The sequence below is a fragment of the Buteo buteo genome, chromosome 20 (genome assembly GCF_964188355.1).
Source record: "Buteo buteo chromosome 20, bButBut1.hap1.1, whole genome shotgun sequence".
In the NCBI taxonomy this organism is placed as follows: domain Eukaryota; kingdom Metazoa; phylum Chordata; class Aves; order Accipitriformes; family Accipitridae; genus Buteo; species Buteo buteo.
This window is the reverse complement of record NC_134190.1, coordinates 1633503-1653826: the sequence shown is the minus strand read 5'-3', so window position 1 is coordinate 1653826 and position 20324 is coordinate 1633503. Positions and strand designations below refer to the sequence as shown.

Below are 20324 nucleotides of genomic sequence, written 5' to 3'. Positions count from 1 at the left end.
TGTATTTAACACCATATCTAAATTATTGAACAGCTAATATAAACCAAAACCAAAATTATATATCCCTTGGCGAAGAATCTAAGTGTTGAGTATAAAGACCTTGGTGTTTGTTATCTAAGCCATGCTGTAGGAAATTAAGTTCAAAATGTAAATTAAATTGAAGTGTTCCTTTATCCTAGTGAAATTTCAGATTTAAGGATTAGTTTTATGTGACATTTTAAATGTTACAATCTCCTGCTGATGCTCTTTTCCTCTGTCTTCTACATTAATAAATCACACCGCGCAGATCAGGAAATTGAATGTTGTCTTCCACATCTTGAGTGGGTCCTATAGGGACTGGATTAGAATGACTGGGTTAGTAGAATAACTCTATATGTGTTTTCCATGGAGGAGTTGATTTAGGTGTCTACCTCAATGAATGAATTCAGGGTGATGAATTCTGTGTAAACAGACATTAGTACTCCTTGCAAAAGCACGATTTTGGCCATATTTCTCTTTTATTGACTGATATTAATTGACTCTGTATCAAGTGTCCCACATCTTATGTGTAGAGATTGCAAGTGCTTAAATGTGGGCTTTGGAGTCAACTGGAACAGGACAACACCAACCTTTGTTTTCCCCAATTCCCTTTGCTTACCTAGTTCTCTTTGAGTGCTCTGAAGTGTTCACTATACACTCTGAAAAGCCAAAAATACTCCATTGTTGGGATATTACAGGGTTCTGCAGAGAAATAGGCTTCAAGTTGATAGTATTAGGAAAAGATCTTGTTAGTTGAGAGAAGTGTGAAGCTCTTACGAATACCAGTTGCTTCAGGGCTCACAAGTGTAAGGTTGAAACTGGAGTGCGCCTGTGACAAAGGGGTGTGATAGAACTCCCTGGTACATACCCGTTTTCATGTGGGCTTGTAATTTGCAGTAATAGTGACAGATAACAAAACTAAGCAGTAAGCAAAGCACTCGGTTACCAAAACAAATTTCAAAATACAATTCTTTGTTTGCAGAAATGATTATTGAATTGTAGAGCTTGCAGAAAACTACAGTTTATTAGCTTTGGAAATAGTCTACAGAGAAATTAATCACAATGCAAAGTGCCCATCTTTATAACACCACACGCTTAAATCATCCTCTGGAAGGACTATTTAGTTCTTTTGCTACAGTTAATACAGAAACTAGTTTTAGGGATGAATGACCAGTCATGTGAAAACTGCCCAGGACTGAAGTGGGATTAACTAAACCTGAACACTACAATTTGGAATACTCAATAGAAAAGGAAGTGTGAATTATGTGCAAGAGTAGCCACAAATCCTGTAGAAAGTGTGATCTTATTTCTGGCTAGGATTAGAGAAAGGTGGAGACAGAGAATCTGACTCTTAAGAGTATGGGAATAAATCCAGACAAGACATTGAACTTCAGCTTGTGATCTCATCATATCCAAATGTTGCACCCTAATATATCACTGTAATCAAAGCCACATCTGGAATGGTTCTTTGACAGACCTCACAGGAGAAGCTCAAGTTGGGGCTGGGGCTTTATTTCATGGCATCTGGGATCTGCAGATGTTCTGCCTTCTATAATGAGGCATTTTTTTATATGGTTGAAGTACAGCCTTAGGTTCTGCATCGAAGCCTTCAGTCTTTAGAAAAACCCACACTTTGTCGTGGCAGAGTGTACTTCATTGTATTTCTTGAGAGGTTTGTAGTTGATAAATGATCCTGCAATATCAAAGTGCTATAAAATAGACAAGTATATGGCTCAGATACTCAGCTGGTTAAAGGACCGTTGGCTACAATGGACTACCTGCTTTCGTTTCAGCTGGGAATGGGACCTTTTGTTTTCCCAAGAGATTCCTCAGACTGTTTCATTTTGTCATTACATGAAGCTGTCTGCAGTGGAGGATGCTGGCCTCCCTCTGCTATATAACCTTCCTATCTTTAATTGTTGTTGGTGGTTTGTTTTGTGGTTTTTGTTTGTTTATTTGTTTTCCCCTACTGCTTTGCTGCTTCTGTTTTGTATTTTAAAGATCTTGTATCTCCCTGCTTTGTTTACAGTTCTCAAAGATAAGTTTCACAATGTGTGAAGTAGCCTGGGTTCAGAAATGGGAGAGGGATGTAATGTTTCCACAACCATTACATCAATGCATCACTCTTCCTTTCCCCTCTCTTTTTGTGTTGTACTGTCTTAAGACATACCCTTCTATTCTATTGTGTGGTCAACTGAAAATGTTTTGTAGGAACTGGGGCTGGCTTGTGAGGCTTCTAGAGGGGAAAATTTTAGTTAACACAAATGGTCAAGAAACAATCCCATAAGCAACTTTCAAATTATATAAACATATGAACATACTTGTAAGTCTATAAATGTTGCTTCTAGCAACTACGTGAGAAATAGTTTTAGACTTGAGAGTTCTCAAGAAAAAAGGTTTTAAATTAATGTATATTTTCCTTGGAAATCCCCTCCCCCCATTCACTCCCTTCCCCCCCGCAGCTTTGTGGTCTTTTTTGTAATGAGTTTATACATCTTTAATATTTCTGGATTTTTAAGTATATTTTAGACTTTCAAAAGAAAAATTAAAATTAACTGTACAGAACCAAATCCTGTAAGTAGTCCAGTTTGGAACAGAAGAAGCGAGGAGGTACATAACTTTCTCTGAAAATGGGAGACTTGCCTCTACATTGGTAAACAGGTATTGATGACAAATCACTACTGAACTATCATTGCTGATATATTTCTGCAGCCATTAATTCAACAATGCAGACTTGCATAATCAAGGATTTTATATGCTGCAGACATCTTAGAATTAGAGAATAATTCAGGAGGTCTTTAGTCTACCTTCCCTCTCAAAGAAAAACTCCAAGGATGGAGACTGCACAGCATTGCTGGGCAGCCTACTCACCGTGCAACTCTCTTTGTAGTGCAAATTCTTCCCGGTGTCACACTGGAACCTCCCATTTCTGTTTTTGATCACTACTTCTCATCTTCCCACCATAAACCTTCAGAAAGAGCCTGGACCTGTCTCTTCGATGACCTACCTGTAGGTATTGGGGGACTGCCATCAAGCTCCCCTGAAGCTGTCTCTTCTCCAGGCTGAACAAGCTCTGGTCCCTCAGCCTCTCCTCACAGGGCAAGTGCTCCAGCCCCAACCATCCTGGTGGTCTTCCACAGAACGTGGCCCAGTTTATCGACATCCTTCTTTTCATGGGTCGCCAAAACTGGCTGGAGTATTCTGAGTGCCAAGTCAAGGGAAACAATTTCTTCCTTCAGTCTACTGGCTGCATTCCTCTCAATACAGCCCAGTGTGCTCTTGGTCTTCATGCTGCCAGGGTATGCTGACAGTAAAAGCATACTTAGTTCTACAATAAACAGCAATGTCTTATTTTTTCTTAGATCAGTGTAAAAACCTGAAGTTAATACTGTTAATAATGATCCTATCTCTCTTCCCCAGAAATCTAGCTTCCAAAGTCATAAACAAACAGAAATCTCACTTTTTTTCCTACTATGGACATGTTATGTAGATGCATATGTGTTTATATCAAATAGAAAAAGAACCTACAATTTTTGTTTCTGATGGATCTTTGCTATAATGTCCATTTCTTTGTATCTCCATTTTAAGAAGATATCAATTTATTTTACTTGATAATCAAGAAATATGGTAGAACTTCAGTGCTTAGTTAAGCACCTGTATTTGGATGACCAGGATTGTGGCTCTTTGATTCTCAAATAGGCTCTGGTGGGTTTTAGTGTACGTTAAGAACCCACTCCTTTTTATTCTATGGTATGTATTTTCTGTGCATGTATACAGAATTACTTACTGTATACATATAATACTGTAATTCAGTAATTTAAATGGGCAAATGTGTTTTAGCATATCATGCCAGCATTTCCAGAATATTGTAACATTGTCATGTTATAATACATGCAACTTAATACAGAATATGTAATATGTAACAATACCCTGGGTACCAGCTGCAGGATTAATAGATTTCATATCAGGAGTATTGTGTATTTTTATCACTTTTCATTGTTCCTGGTCAGAGAATTGAAAGGAACACCTAAAAAAACCCCAACCAAAAAACCAACCAAGAAAGCCCCACCAATGTTGTCTCTAATTTCAGATTTTAGCTGCAAAAATAATGTATTTACTCTCAAAGACTAATTCATCAGTTTCTTTGCCAATTATAAATACGTTTTGGAAAACAGTAAATACTTGCTTATGATACATATTAGAATTTTAATTGTGAACATATTCTTAGTAGATATTTGTGATTAATATGCTGTGTTGTATGAAGTTATAAATCTGTATTTTTTTCCTAATATTCTTTTGCTAATGTGTTGAAAAATGTCCTTGCATGTAGATAACCATATGCAAAACTCCTTTCAGGAAGAGAGTGCGGAATACTTCAGATATAAAGCCCTGCTCCTGCAAGCACTTATGTACGTACTTCCCCACAAGCTTGAGAATAGTCCAAGTGATTTGAATGAGACTATTTAGAAACTTACGTGTTTGAAGTTAAGCATGTGTCCAGATGTTTGCAGAAGTAGGGCTTGAATTGGACCTGTTGCCTTCAAACCCTACTTTTGTAAAAAGGCAACTGGAGAAAAAGCCCCCGCATATGCAAAAATGTCATGAAGTACTAAAAGTAACCAAAACCAGGGGTGAATCTAGATGAGTGTTTAGAGAGAGAGAGAGGAAAAAAAAAAAAAAGCCCAGTCTTTCACAATTCTATGTATAAAATTGCTGCATTTTTTTGAAAGGACTGCTGGTATATCACCTTGTCTGCAGTGACCTTTCGTTGTTCAGGTCTTCCTTTTAGAAATAAATCAGAATAAAAGGAACACTTTGCAATGCATTCTGAAGTATTGGGGAAAAACACTTTAGAGAAAAGTATAGAAAGCTTTCTCATACATCAGCTAGTGAAGGAAATGCTGATTTAACACACTTTACATTCTTATTTAGCTCTTAAGTTTAACATCCCTGCCAAGATCCAGCTATACAATAACTAAACACTTTAGCATCTGCAACTTCTTAAAATCCTGTTAAACAGATGTAATTCCTGGCATAACTTATTTCTCGCCAGCACTTTTTGTTACATTCCACTAAGACCAAACAGGAAATATATTTCCTTCAGTCTAAGAGTTCAGGAAGAAAATGAGCCTCTCTTTGTAGCACAGAACACAAGGAGACCTTCATTGCTTCATACCATCAATTAACAGGTCAATGGTAAAGTAAATGGGCAGCACACTTAGTGTGTCAAAGATGTGAGTAATTTAATTGATGTTGATTCCTTTTAATTTGCATATTTAATTTTTTTCCTCTCACAGGCTTTAGGCATTAGAATCATTAGAATGCTTTTTCTAGTGCCTTGTTATTTTTGTTCAGTATATATTCAGTCAATATCTCCAATGTACATTATGTAAGCAACTTAAGTTTGGATTTTAATGATTTTTTTATTGGCTTCAAGTGTGAAAAAAATGCCAGAAAGATGCCTAGAGGATTTTTTTAAAAGCCTTTGTCATTTAATGTTCAGTCAACACCAAAGGCTATGGAAAAACCCTTCACAGATCTTACACGCAGATCTTAACCACAGATCTTGTGCATGGTGCATGCTATTTCAGGGAGACATAAGAAAATTAGCACTGAAGATTCAGAATGAACTTGTACCTTTGTGTAAACCTGAAATGGACCCTTTTTTTATGGTTGAAAAAGTTCATTTGTATTTTATTTGTTTATTGTATTTAACTTCATCTTGTGGCTCTGCCCTTCCTGGTTTGAACCAGGCCTGGAAACAGAAATACTGCAATATTTGCAGAAATGTTATTCTTTAGTCTATTTTTGGCTTGGGGAAACCACAAAGAGCTGGAAATCCTAGGAGAAAACCAGCTCTTGCAAAATGTTGTCAGCCATGTTTCCAGATGTAGAGATTATAATTAAAAATAAAAATTCAGGATTTATCCGAATTTATGTACCCACTGAGTTTTAGCTACCAGTCATTCATTGGAAGGTTGTTGAATATTTCTTTTGGCTTATACAAATCAGTATAAAGGATGTGTTGCCATATGTTTTTACAGCTCTTGACGTACCACTAAACAGCAACACTAATGCCCAAACTAAATTATGACAGAATACTGCAGTACAGTTTTTTTGCATTAATTCAAAGCAGATCCAAAATTTAAGTCTCCTTTGCAGAATTTTTCTAATCTCAGAATCTTCCCCAAATCCATTTTTTTTTTAAATCTGGAGAAGGGAAAAGATTGTAAATAAGTGTGTAAGCGTGCATGTGTATAACTCAGATTCATTGAATATTGTTAATGCATACAAGTCTGGGCTTGTTTTTTGATTAGCAAAGCTGAACTTTCTCTTTGATTTTACTTAATCTAAGTTAACAGAATTTAGAAATTTGCCTTTTGTTTGTGACCTAAGTAAATTATTTCAATTACTTATTTGAATTTTTTTACTATTTATCAAAAATACTTAGGTACTGGTATATTTGACCCATTTGAAGACTGTTTTTTAATTAAGAGATCTTTCTAATCAATACTAGTACATATTATATATTCCATTGTTTTGTGTAGTAAATAGAAAGGATAACTTTTTTTGAATTTGATTAACCACATAATTTTTTTTTTTTATAAACAAGTTCCTCTGAAAAAGATATTGCCTGTAAGCTTATCTATAATGCACATCATCTACAAAACAGAGGTTTTGTCAGAATTTCTAGATTTATCGGTGATAAATACTTTTGAGAACTGAGTTAGAGAGGAACACTTTCTATTTTTAATATTTTATTTTCATTGTTGTGGTGTTGGTTTATAGTGAGTTGGTAAGCTCAAACAGTCTTTCCAGTTGCCTGTAATATTGTCTGTACATGCAGTGAGTTATGCCAGTTACAACTACTGTAACCGGTCATGTCTACAACTTATGCTTACTGCTTACATCTATAGTAATTTAACATAATTGACGACCAGGCTACAGCCCAACACTCCTCTCCCCGAGAGATTGGACAGTCACGTGCACCACACTTGGAGCAGAGAGCACGAGTGGAGCTGAGCATCCTGGCGAAGCGCTCCAGCGCCGCAGGCGCGATGGGATGACGCCGACTCTCCGGGGAGGGGACTTTGGTGCGAGTGCCCCATAGGACGGCTGTGCTCTTGTCGTCTGCCTCTGGGAGAATGCTCCCGCCCCAGTTCAGGGCAAAATCAAAGAGTGAGCTTCAATTCCCTTTGGGACTGTTCTGTAAAATGATCATAAAACTCTTAGGTTGGCTGGACAAGGCCAAGGGGAGTCGGGGAGCTGATGCTAGCTGCCGCTTGGGGCAAGAGGGCTGATGCAGCACGGAGCTTGCGTCCTAACGCTGAGGATGCTTTAAACTAATGTCTGCCTTTTCACACTGGAAACATCTAGAAGTGTTCCTACTGTCAATTACAGATGAAAGACAGTTCTGCAACTGCTTCTCCATGCTTCTCGGTCGTTATATATAAGTGCCCAGCTGAGGCAGCTACCTTAGTGAATTAGCGAGGAGGGGCTTTCCGTGTTCAACAACATCAAATACCAAGGTGTCTTTGGCAGACTGAGCTGAATTTGAAAGCCTTAGAAGCTAACCCTGCTTACCCTTGGCCACTAGCTGATTGCTGTGTTGGGGAAGGGATGTCTGAGATGGGTTTATTTTCCCTGCAGTATTCAGCATATGTCTTGCTGTTTGACAAGACCCTTTTTTTAAGCTTATGTATTTATCTTACCAGGCCTTTTAAAAAAGTTCAGTCTATGAAATAGGAGAGAGGCAGAATGTCAGAAATTCCAGAAAGAGATGAAGTATTTCCAGCAGTAACTTTGTCTCACTGTAACTAAGTGATAGTATTTTTTTGAAGGAATGCTTTATGAAGGTCTAGGGCAAAAATCTCAAACCTTTTAGGCTCAGAATTCTGTAATGGGACTGGAGTGCTGTGGGAATATCACAGAGGCTTCCTGTAGATCTCTTAAGTGCCTGGAGACAGTCTGTGTATGAGATTTTCTTGACTGTACATGATGTTCAGTTAGTATTTCAATTTTTTTAGTAACAATGTTAGTCTTTCAAGTCTGGTGTGCTAAGCTGCACTAATTAAATTATTTTTTTTGCTTTTTGTCCGTAAGGTTCTAGTAAAGCTTACTTGGGATTGAGTCTTTTAAAACCATTTACCTTTCCCATCATTTACATAATTGGCAGACATTGTAAAAAAAAAAAAAAGTAAAACTTACTGACATTTATAGTTAATGAAAGCTTTCATGATAGTCTTACGAGGCTAAGAGGGTGGAATATTGGCTATTTGTTTTAAATATATTACGAAAGTAGCTTTTGTTTCTTTGAACTTGTCCTTACTGGATTTGGATCAATGCTCTCAAACACTTTGAGACTGGAAGGAGTAATGAATTTACCATCCCTTCCTTCAAACAATCTGTCCTGGGTGGCATAAATTTAAGAACGTGACCTGACACATAACATAATTGATGGGATTTCCTTTCAAGAATTGTTTGTTCAATCCTTCTTTTTCCAGGACCTATAATAAAAATGGATCCTGCAGTGGTAAAAAGTGCATTTTCAGGTATCACGTGACTAATATAGTTATTAGTGCATATATTTACATACATTTTGTTCTGGTCCATCAATTTTGTTAATTCACTAAAGACACTGAAACAGTGTTGAACGAATGCTTCATACTCTGTTTTTCCAGACTGTGAAGTTGGTGTGTATTCTGCACTATCTTTGCTCTGTTGTGATTTAATGAGATTTTTAAAAAGCTTAATGAAATCTGTTGTGGAGTTCTTCAGCCAGTGGTATTTGTAACAGTTTCGGCTTGTGTTTTTATTAATGATCTTGAACAAAAATAGCAGTATGCTGATGAAATGCACTTTTTCACAAAGCTGGGAGGCATTTACATAAAAAGTAATGTATTTAGAATGTATCAGGAATGTTTATGGTAAGCTGAGGGATCATTAATTGGAAATAGTATCTAACATGGAAAGACTTGACTATATGGCATGTGTCACTGTTGTTACCCACCATGAAAAATGCAGAAGTCCTGAAATGTTATTTCATGAGGTATTTCCAGTAAGGATAGGGAGGTAGATGTTGTTTTAAAACATACTGATCAAGTCTCATTTGAATATAATCTACCATATCAATTTGAAGCTATTGCAGAGAGGGATAAATGGGAGAATAGAAAACCTGTTTCACAAGAGAAGACTAAAAGATGTTGACTTTCTAGAAATACTGTAATTTCTTTCAGTTTGAAAGTTAGGAGAAATTTTTCTATCAGCTAAGAATTAAGCTTTTCAGACACTTCTACAAATACAGACAGTAGAGGCAAGTGTTTGGTTCTCACTGTACACACACAAATATCTAAGCCCTCTCTTAAATCTCTCTGTGTTTAAAATGGGACTCATTTCAATGTTACGTGGGAAGGTATGACTTGACCTGAGTGTTAGGGGTGGGAACCTAAAGAGTCAGGATTTCTTTACAATTTCTGTATATGTCCAGATGATTAACCTCACCGTGAAGGGTAAAGAATCAGTTTGGGAAGTTCAGATGATCTAAGTTTCTCACATGCATGACTGGTCAATGGACTGTGGCATTTCAGAATTTATTTTCACTAAATTCTGGGAATATTTGTAATCAAATATTAGTAAGAAAAATTTATGCCATACTTTTCTATTTTTTCACATACTTTAGAAAAGTCTTTGCATCTTCTGAATTCTGGAGGCTACTAAAATTCTGCATTGAAGCAATCTGCTAATGTTACTGCAAAGTTGATTTTAATTATATAAACTTTAAGCTTTCAGAACCCTGTGGGATAAATATCATAAATAAAGGAATTTATGCACATATTAAATGCACATTGTAGGGGAAAAAAACTCTCCAAGGACAGACACATGCCTCTTTCCATTGGAGCTTGCCTCTTAATGTCAACGCCTTTACCATACAGCAATAGGCACTAAAATTACACATTAAAATGTGACATCACTCTCAGTAATGAACATATAGCATGCACTGTGGTTCTAGGTTCATGTTTCCAAACTCACAAAATCTTGTCATCATTCTATGACTTTTAAACACAGTTAAAAATTTGATATCAAATATACACTACAAATTTGGGGGTGGGGTGGGGTGTGTGTAGAAATACCACATAGCAAACAAACATATAAAGTTTTACTCATTATGTTTCTTTGCCCATTGCTGTTTTCCTGCACGTCAAAGAAGGATTTCACCTGTGTTCCTCAAATGTCCCATCACAGACTATGTTTAAAGATAGTACTGTCCTTAAAAATATTCTGTGGTAAAAGCAAATGCTGCCAAATTATATAGCATCTCTTGAGAGTTTTTAAACTTCTCCGTCAAACTTTATGTCAAGTTTGTGTTACACTGAACATTCATCTAGAATGGCAATGTGCATTTAATCATATTCATATAAAACTCTGTGTGTTGGCGACAGGTTTAGGGGATATCCCTTGGAATCCTGCATTTCCTTCTTTAATCCACTGTGGTGGTGTTTTTCCATGCCCCCTACAGTCATGAGGAACACTGCTGTTGCTGTGAAACTGAAGGTTGGGGAAAGGGATGTATAGATTTCACCAAACAAGAGAATGTAAGGGCATATGTGTTTTGAGTTAAATCCAGCAGGATTTTTGGAGTACCAGTTGGAAGAATCTTCCTGAGAAGAATTAACTAGATACAAGTAGGGCACGTTTAGGCTCAAACCCTTAAATATATACTACCCTTCCATTTGGTGAGAAAGGCAAGCTATATGTTCTGCAGCAGCCAGACCAAGCAAGTCCAGGAAACATCAACAACAAAAATTATTTTGTTTCATCCTCCTGTTTTCTTTTTGAAGCTAGGTATCTAAATGTATGAGGAACGTGCTTGTGCAAACTTTTTGGGGTGTGTTCTGTTGGCTGAATTAGTAAAATAAACCTAGGCACCATCTAAAGAGTGTGTTGCTGAGGTTTTTATTTTGACCTGGGCCTCTGGCAGAATTTCTCTTTATCTGCAAATTGCCATACACACCCTTCAAAGGACAAATAATGTCTTTTGAGTTCCATATGTGACAGGTGGTCTCCCTACAGAGCTTTCCAGTGCCTCCCCTCAAATGACTGGAGATGGTTAGCAGAGGCCACGTGGATTAACTTTTCTCTTGGATCTAGTTCCTTTCCTCAGTATTGCCAGCCCTCATTGGCCTAAAGAGGAAAGTACTGGGCCCAACGTACTCACTTAAGTTTTCCAGATGCAATAGGCAAAGAATCTAGTGTCTATTTCTTATTTTGGAACTGTGCTGCAGGCCCAGCCTTTAAAGAGGACTCAACATGGTCATATTAGTTCATAACCAAGAATTTAGGAGAGTGATACATATGTATTTTTAAAATTATTATATACACAAAAACTAACCTGGGAATATTTTTTTTTCCCCACAATTTTGTAACCCCAGACTGGTAAGATGCCAGAACTTTTCCTCCTGTATGAGCCTTAAGCCTCACAGAGGTCAGATAATGTGTATGCTCACCATCTTGTTTATTTTTAATCACCATAAAACCTTTCACATTTTGTTAGTGTTTTCCAAAGACTTCTTGAAAGAGAGGATTTAAAAACCAGGGCAACATTTATTGTTTAGGGATGTCCTCCCTGCTGTGAAGAAGAATTTAACCTTGATCTTGCTCAAATGTGACATTTTTACTTTAGTTAAAATTCACACTTCCAACTTCTTATGTGTTTCATATTTGTTATTTTTTAAGGATGTTCAAATTCAACAGAAGATATGGAGAAGGAATTGAAGTAGAAAACATTTTGAAAATGTCTTAATACCCCACCAGCATGTAAAAGGTTAGACATTTTAAAGTATTTATCATATATCAGTTGCCCATGTGAAAAACACTTGAGGAAAAATTAGTGTTTTCATTATTATATTAAAATCAGAATTTAATTGTTAGAAAAATAATCTCTCTGTTTTGGGTTTTGAATGTTTCTAAAACTAAGATTGGGAGTGATTTGACTTGAAATCAGTTTCTGAAAATCAAATGAATCCTTCATACTTTGAGAAAGAATAGGAAAAAAAAAGTGACAATGTATATATTGTGTGTGTGTGTCTATATATGTACACTCTAATATGAATAGGGAGCACACATTGAAAAATGTATCTTCTCCTTTTTTCAAGTACTGTATCTGATATATTCAGTTTACCCAGTTAGTGTGAGAGATTCCTGATTCCATCAACTTCTTGGAAGAGCTGTAGTAGTGCAAGTATATTTTAGGCATCTGGATAGAGGATATGGACTTAAAAATGTTCCATGTTTATCTTGGCAGGTAACCATATGCTTTGGCTTTAATTTGAGATCAGCTGATACTCAATTCTTTGGAATATTCAAGAAAAACCTGACCTATAAATACTTAATTCACTCCATATCTCCTTTTTTATAATACAAAATAATCATTTACTGATGGCTGTCACAACTACATTTTCTGAGTTGCTTTTATTTTCTGCAATGTACTAGTGAATGTTGTAAAGCATTACAAGAACTACTAATTACTAACAATTCAAGGGAAAGTTTTGATGCAATAAACTCCTTTTGCACAACAGTGTATGAATGTCTCATTGACAGAGAGCTGCCGCACTGTTTGATTCAAAGTTTTCTTCCATAAAGGTCTTGAATAAACTAATTTGTCTTAGTTTTGAGGGAATACATAAACTGCAAGAACCCCGTAAAGTAATATTTTGCTTGCTTTCTTTTTTTTTTTCCTGGAGAACATTTCCAGTCCCTCACCCCGAAAAGCATTAGCCCGCTGCATCTGACCAGGAAGGTAAAATGCAATGGATGTGAATAGTGATTTCTGTTATCTTAAAGCTGGTTTTATAAGGCAGAAGGTCTAGATGTTGAATTTTTGGACTGCTCAGGTATGGATTATGTTCTGTGGAAAAAAACATGAGAAAGATTTATGGAAAAAGATATCTGATAGCCATTTACTGCACAAATTATTATCTGCAGTTTGTTTCTTCTGTTTATGATCTATTTAATTAGCCTTCATGAAGGAAGAAAACCATCCAAACCACAAAAGAAATTTGTTTAATTAAAATAATATGTTTATAAATAGATTCTCCCCACAATAATTTTAATATAAGTATTTCAGCTTTGGCTGAAATTAAGGGGAAAATATTTACATGAAGTTTTATTTAAGTATCTATTGCTGAAAATTTACATGACATGAGGTCAAATTAAAATCCAGTAATTTTGTTTTCTAAGACAGAATTAGTTTTCAGTCATAATACTTATCCTAAATCTACTAGCCAATTATTGTGGGTTTCAGAACAATTTTCCCCATTTGTTAAATATAATCTTTCCTTTTTGCTCTTTCATATAAAGCAAATCTTGTTTTTCATTTGAAGACAAAATTATTGTATATACTTTTTTTTTCCTGAATGTTTGCAAAATTGTTATTAAGATGCACCTGATTTCAGTGCAAATTACCCAGTTACACAATCACAAAATTAGGTCTTGCTGTGAATTGACAATTAGTAAAGAAAAATAGTTTCTGTTTTTTATCCTTCAGAAGATAATCTTAGTCTATCCATCTGAATCTCTGACAAAAAAACATAAGCAGCATTAGTGACATACTCCTTAGCACCTTGAAACATTACATTGTCTCACTGATTAGTTCTGAAACTATTATTAGACATTTTTTTACAAATTTTCCAGTGAAGACTTTTTCCCCCTAAAAATTCTGAAAGTACTTTTGGTGGTGATTTTTAAACTGATTGCATACCTCAGGCACCTTCATGATATTGAAAAAGGTATCTATTGCAATTCTCCCAGTAGGTGGCTAGATGGGAAAGTGGTCACCAGTAAAATCTTAGTCCTGTATATTGCAGCATAGCCTGGAAATATCCAAAATACCCACCCTTATTCTCTTTCAAAAAATATTTTTCATGGAGATATTTACACTACTTGTTGTTAGAATTCTCTAAATTAGGTGCCTGAATTTGAATCCTAGGCTCTCTTCTATAGTTGGTGGGCTATGCTAGAGGCAGCACAGTGTAGAATACGGTATTTTTTCAACTTGCAGAACACTTTCTTACATTTAGAAATGAAAAATTAATTTAAAAGGAACTTTTATACCTAATAATGTCCCGTGTGATAAATAATCCCCTTTCTGTTGGATTTTGAAAAAATTAATTGCAGCTGGAGAGGGTATGGAAAGATTCTTCCCTTCCCAGGACTTCCATTTTGCCACAGACTGTGGAAAAGATGGAGATGAATTACTTTAAATTAAACTGCCAAAGAAATTTGGACACTAAACTTAAGAGAACTAGATTTGCAAATCATTGGAAGATGGGATTTTTAGTTTTAACCAAGCGTACAGAAAGTTGCTAACCCAACAATGGCTTGTTTTTTTTAAGGTAGTATTTACTTAGGTTATGGAGCAATGTCCATATAGGTGAACAAATAAGTTATGGAGCAAAGCTTGTCAACAATAACTTCTTTTTGCACACACCAGTCCTTCCAGCACTGTGGCACTTTCTCGTGTTGTATCTGTATCAATAAACTGAAGGGTTTTGGTTTTGTTTTTAAATAGAGATCAGTTTCCAAATCTTATTGTACACTAATTCATAATATGGCCTGACAAATAATGGGTATGGTAGAACAAGGGACCTGTCTGGTACACGAGAAGGAATAAAAAAGGTGGCAAGCAGACAATCTGTATGTAAGGCTTATTGCTGAAGCAACGCGGCTGAAGCAATGCTTTCTTGTTGAAACACTTATTTAATAACTGTCAAATCTTTAAGCTGAGTAGATGTTTTTGCTATTGTAATTGCAGTGTCAGGTAACTGATTTAGAATAACATGGACAAAATCACTTAGAAATTCATTCATCTTTCATTCACTCTATGATAGTGTGGTTATTTGCTGCAGATGACCTTAGATAAAGAATTTTATGTGATGGATCTCAGTATTATTATTTTTTTAACATTGGCTAACCGACATCAGATGTCAATGACTGTGTGTCATCATTGTCTAGGAGTTGAAAATAGATGTAAGTAGTCTTCGGTGGTCTTTACTGAGAGGATACAGTATTGTGGAAGTTAAAATGATCTTTTAGTTGTTAAAGGTAGTTTCAGGTTAATAGCTCTCATTTTGTCCTGTTCTTTATGTAACAAATGGAAAAATGGCATAACTTGTTTTAATGAAGATTTTTCCAATACAAAGTTTCTTCTTTGGCAATTATAAAAAGCTTAAAGGTATAATGTGCATGTTACAGAGTGATTCTATCCTTTATGAATGTTAGTGTATATGAAATACTTAGTTATTTTTCCTTTTGGAGCAAGGCAACATTCAGTCATGTTTTGTTTTACTTCTGTGTCTCAATGTAATGATTTTTCTCACTAGTTTTTATTAGTAACGCTCTCAACAGTTTGCATAATGAATGAGGTGGTGTGACTTGTGTTCAATTCCGAACTCCAGCTTGTACTTAGATACCACATTTATGCAACACATGTACAAAAAACTTTATATATTCACTTGGAGGCTAGGTATTTATGAATTACGTTAAGGGAAAGACATATATTCTTATCCTTTTGCCCCATGTTATCCTGGAGTCCTCCTGCTGGTATGTGAGTGTGTGGCTGGGAATGCCTGGATAAAGCAACCAGGAAGTGTGGAGGAAGCATAAAATCAGAACAGTTTCTCCCCCCTAAACTGTATCATATTTTACAGGTTATCTTTCATTCTGTGTTATTTCTGTTCTAAACTGTGGGAATGCCTCCATCAGACCTTCATCCTCAGGAAAATTTGCCCATTTTCTGGTTATCAGATGGCAAATCAGCAGACACCACCACCACTGAATCTCATATATCTGACTATTAACTTCTTATGCTGACAGGAAGATTTAAGGAAAAATTATCTTATGATTGAATAGGCTGTGCTTCAAAAAAGAAAAAAAAAGGAATAAATATTAGCCAAAAGACTAGAAATGTATTCTGAATAGCGTTCCAAAGTTTTCTTGACAGCAATAATGACAGAATTAGAACTACACAGTTGACAGCTCTTGCCCAATCACACATGCTGTCAGACAGGATGTTGGCCTGAATTGTAAGTAGAGGCTTTACTACACCACGCAAAATACAAATCTGGAAACTTGGAAAAAAATTTCCAGAATATTCACAAACCTGTGAGGTTCTTGTGAAAATTTCAAGGTGCACAAAATTAACAGTTTAGGCTGAGCATACATTTGATAATCTAATTTAATTTGCCTTCTGCACATGAACATGGCATGGTTCTTGGCAAGGGACAAGTATACAGGAATGAAGTGGGGTGGGGAAAAACCCGCCAAGATGACAAGTGGCAACATGGTTTGCAAGTCAGGGTGCTTACAGCTTATACAAAGCTGGAAGGAAGCACTTTAAAAAAACCAAGGCGATTGTGGCAGAGGTAGATACACAATGGCAGGCAGACTTGGTGGATATGCAACATTTTCCAAACACAACAATTGTATTAAGTACATCTTAACAGTAATAGACTTCTCATCCAATCGTGCCTGGGCCATGGCAAAAGGCAAACCAGGGGCCCTTTAGCAAGGGGCGCAAGCCTCAGACATTACAGACCGATGATAGAACAGAATTTTTAAACCAACCTTTAAACAAGCTTTTATAGCAGTGTAATGTTCACCATTTTGTTACTAATAATGAATTAAAACCCTCTGTCATAGAGCATTTTAACAGGATGCTCAAAACCAAGATGTGGACCTATTTCGCAGCACACACTGATGTGTTGTCATAGTTCATAAAGAGCTATAACCATAGCTTCTGCAGAACTATCAGAGCCGGGCTTGTGGAAGTGTGAGCACTTGAAATTGTGCAAGGGTTTGGAAAACCGTTGTCATGGTTTAACCCCAGCAAGCAACTAAGCACCACGCAGCCGCTCACTCACTTTCCCCCCCCCCCAGTGGGATGGGGGAGAGAATCAGGAAAAGAAGCAAAACTCGTGGGTTGAGATAAAAATGGTTTAATGGAACAGGAAAGAAGAAACTAATAATGATGATGATAACACTAATAAAATTACAACAGTCATAATAAAAGGATTGGAATATACAAATTATGAACAGCATAATTGCTCACCACCCTCCGATCAATGCCCAGTTGGTCCCCGAGCGGCGATTCCCCTGCCCCCACTCCCCCCAGTTTATATACTGGGCATGATGTCACATGGTATGGAATACCCCTTTGGCCAGTTTGGGTCAGCTGCCCTGGCTGTGTCCCCTTCCAACTTCTTGTGCCCCTCCAGCCTTCTTGCCGGCTGGGCATGAGAAGCTGAAAAATCCTTGACTTTAGACTAAACACTACTTAGCAACAACTGAAAAGATTAGTGTTATCAACATTCTTCTCATACTGAACTGAAAACATAGCACTGTACCAGCTACTAGGAAGACAATCAACTCTATCCCAGCAGCAACCAGGACAACCCTATATGGGGGTATGTTTAAAATTAAAGAATTTGCACCTCTGCTTAAAAATGGAGACCACACAGCGTGTCTAAAACAGAAGAGGGATTTGAGAAAGGTTATGTGTGCACATTCAAAGATGAAATTTTCATAGTAGCTGAAATTGTGAGAAGGGGACAGATACCTGTGTACTGCTTAATAGACTGTGATCATGAAGCAATAGAGGGGCCATTTTACCCTAAAGAACTTTAAAAAGTTAATCCCAATAGGGACAGAATCTACAAAATTGAGATTATCACTGCAAAAGCGAAAGGAAGAAACAACTGGTAGTGACTTGGCATGGCTGGTCCCAGAAATTTTAAGAGTTGGACAGCAGCAGTTGGAGAGAAGCGGGGAAAAGATGGAAAGCAGATGGGGGTTTCTACATCACGCTGCCCAGCAATGCCAGAGCCAGGATGTGTCCACAAAACACCAGCTTGAGCTTTACCGTACGACTGGTGTGGTCCTTGTAGCTCTCTGGGAAGTGGGATGTGGGGCTGGTGGAAATGTAGTACCCTCACGGCTGGAGTAACAAACTTTCCTGGTTGCTGACACAACTGCTGGGTCATAGTCTGAACACTTCCCTGCCCACTCAGTCCAGTGGGTATTTAGTGTTAGCTGTAAATAATACTTCAGCATGCCTCAAATGCACGCCAGGCATCACCAGCACGTTCTTAACAAACAGCAAGGCACAGGTAGCTCGCAGGCTTCTGCTGATGAGGAGCTCCTTTAACAAAAGCTTCCTTTGCTGCTTACCAGCTTCATTTTTACATCCACGTTGTCCAACAAAATCTTGTCTTGAAAGAGGAGGTTGCTGTGGAGGGGTCCCAATAGTTCAATCCTCCTATTTTGGGGTGTCACGGCCGAGCATTGCCTCAACCCCTCGTTACCTGTACCATCCAGCCCAACTGCTTCATGCTGCCTGACTGAGTCTTTGTACAACGGCCCCACGGGTAAGTGCGTGGGCAGCATGTCGCAGCTGAGTTGGGAAGCAACTCGGTGAAGGTGCAGTAGGGGTAGCGGTTGTTGCTCTGGATTATCAGTCAATCCCCAAGCGTAATATTTATCTGGCTGAAAACAGGGGCCAGCAGGTAATTAATGAGGCCCATGGCTTCACTGGCTCTGAGGTTGGACCTGTCAGCTTTTAGAATCTTGCAGAGTATTGTTCGTATCTATGTAACCTTCACCATTCCCAGCTGTGAAGAAGTCCAGAGGGGCAGACTCTACAACAGTGGAAAGTGGAGACACCTCAATAGACAGGGATTTCTCAATGCTGGTGTGTGTTGGGGACGCTTCAAACAAATCCACCTTCTATTTGGTACATTCTTCTGAGCAGCCATGAACCAAAGCCATCCCTTTAAAATATATTTCCTTTTTGTAGAGGCAGAAAGGGATCTCCTTGTCTGGTTTTCTGTTTCTTTTGCACTGTTTGGCCTGGATTGTTATTCTTTTTCTTCTTGTCCTGGTCGGACTGCTGTCCAGCACCTAACCTTACTTTTTCTTTTAAAGGGCTGGGATGGACATTTCCTCTGGGGGCATGACACAGCTCTCTTTCTTTTAAGGCTTTTTCTTTGAATAAAAGCAAGTCCTGAAACCTCCTGATTTGATGGTGTTTCCAAGGTTGACAACCTTGAAAACATGTCCAAACACATTTTTTGCAATATCTTGAGTGGTGCTGCTAGTGCGTGTCTTAACAATTTCCAAACACCTTTTCAAAAGCAGGACAGCTTTTCTAAACAGGATACAGAACATCTCTGACATCCGCACCATACATCACAGGAACACCTTGCAAACCAGGGAGCCCATTGCTGGCCTGGGCTCTGTGATAATTCACGTGCAATGAATCACAATGTAGTATGAAAATTTTTAAAAGCACACCTTTCCACCTTTTAAAAGCACAAAGGCAGGCAATCCCATTGTGTTCTAAGTCAAGCAAGCGAGGCAGAAGATCAGCTTGACTGTACAGGGAACTCCTCATGGAGCTCAAGAGGAAAAAGAATTTGTATGATCTCTGGAAGCGAGGTCAGGCTTTGCAGGAAGCTTGCAGAGTGATGGTTTGCACATGCAGGGAGACGACACAAAATGTCAAAGCTCCATTAGAGTTGAAACTGGCCAGTGTTGTGTCAGACAACAAGAAGGGCTTTTTCAAGTATGTTAACAGCAAGAGGAGTTCTAAAGAAAACATTGGACTGGTACTTGTTGAACATGGTCATCTGACTAATAGGGATGAAGAAAAAGTGGAGGCATTCAATGCTTTTTTCCCCTCAGTCTTTAATAATACTGACAGACCCTGGACTGCCCGGTCCTCTGAGTCGGAGGACCACGAGTGTGGGAATGGTGACTTTGAATTTGTGGACACCGAAGTTGCAAGGGACCAGCTGTATCAGCTGAATGTTCACAAGTTCGTGGCGCCTGATGGGATTCATCCCAGAGCGCTGAAGGAGCTGGCGGACGTTACGGCTGGACCCCTCTCAATCATCTACCAAAGGTCTTGGGAGCCTGGGGAGGTCCCTGCTGACTGGAAGGTCGCCAGTGTTGCTCCAATTCACAAGAAGGGTGTGAGGGAAGACCCAGGGAACTACAGGCCTGCTAGTCTAACCTCAGTTCCTGGAAGAATTACGGATTGTACTGAGTACTATTGAAAAGCATTTAAAGCATAACGCACAGTCAACATGGGTTCACAAAGGCAAAGTCCTGTCTAACTAACTTGGTACCTTTCTGTGATGAGGTCAGCTGCCTGGTGGATGGAGGGAAGGCGGTGGATGTAGTTCTTCTGGGTTTTAGTAAGGCTTTGGATACTGTCCCTCCCAGCATCCTTCTGGACAAGTTGTCCAACTGTG

General features: G+C 37.9%; 1 long non-coding RNA gene across 3 annotated transcripts in view; it reads left to right on the top strand.

Annotated features, from left to right (window-relative positions):
* LOC142042391 (uncharacterized) overlaps positions 1-20324 on the top strand; it is a 207666-nt gene that overhangs the window by 83378 nt on the left and 103964 nt on the right. Inside the window, exons 1-3 of one of the 3 annotated variants that reach the window (XR_012653742.1) lie at positions 5178-5252; positions 11752-11839; positions 12320-12408. The exons of 1 other annotated variant lie outside the window; for it this stretch is intronic. This is a non-coding gene — a long non-coding RNA (uncharacterized LOC142042391). Of the gene's footprint in view, positions 1-5177; positions 5253-11751; positions 11840-12319; positions 12409-20324 lie in introns of those variants that run through there. One more of the 3 variants, XR_012653741.1, reaches the window with a different exon arrangement.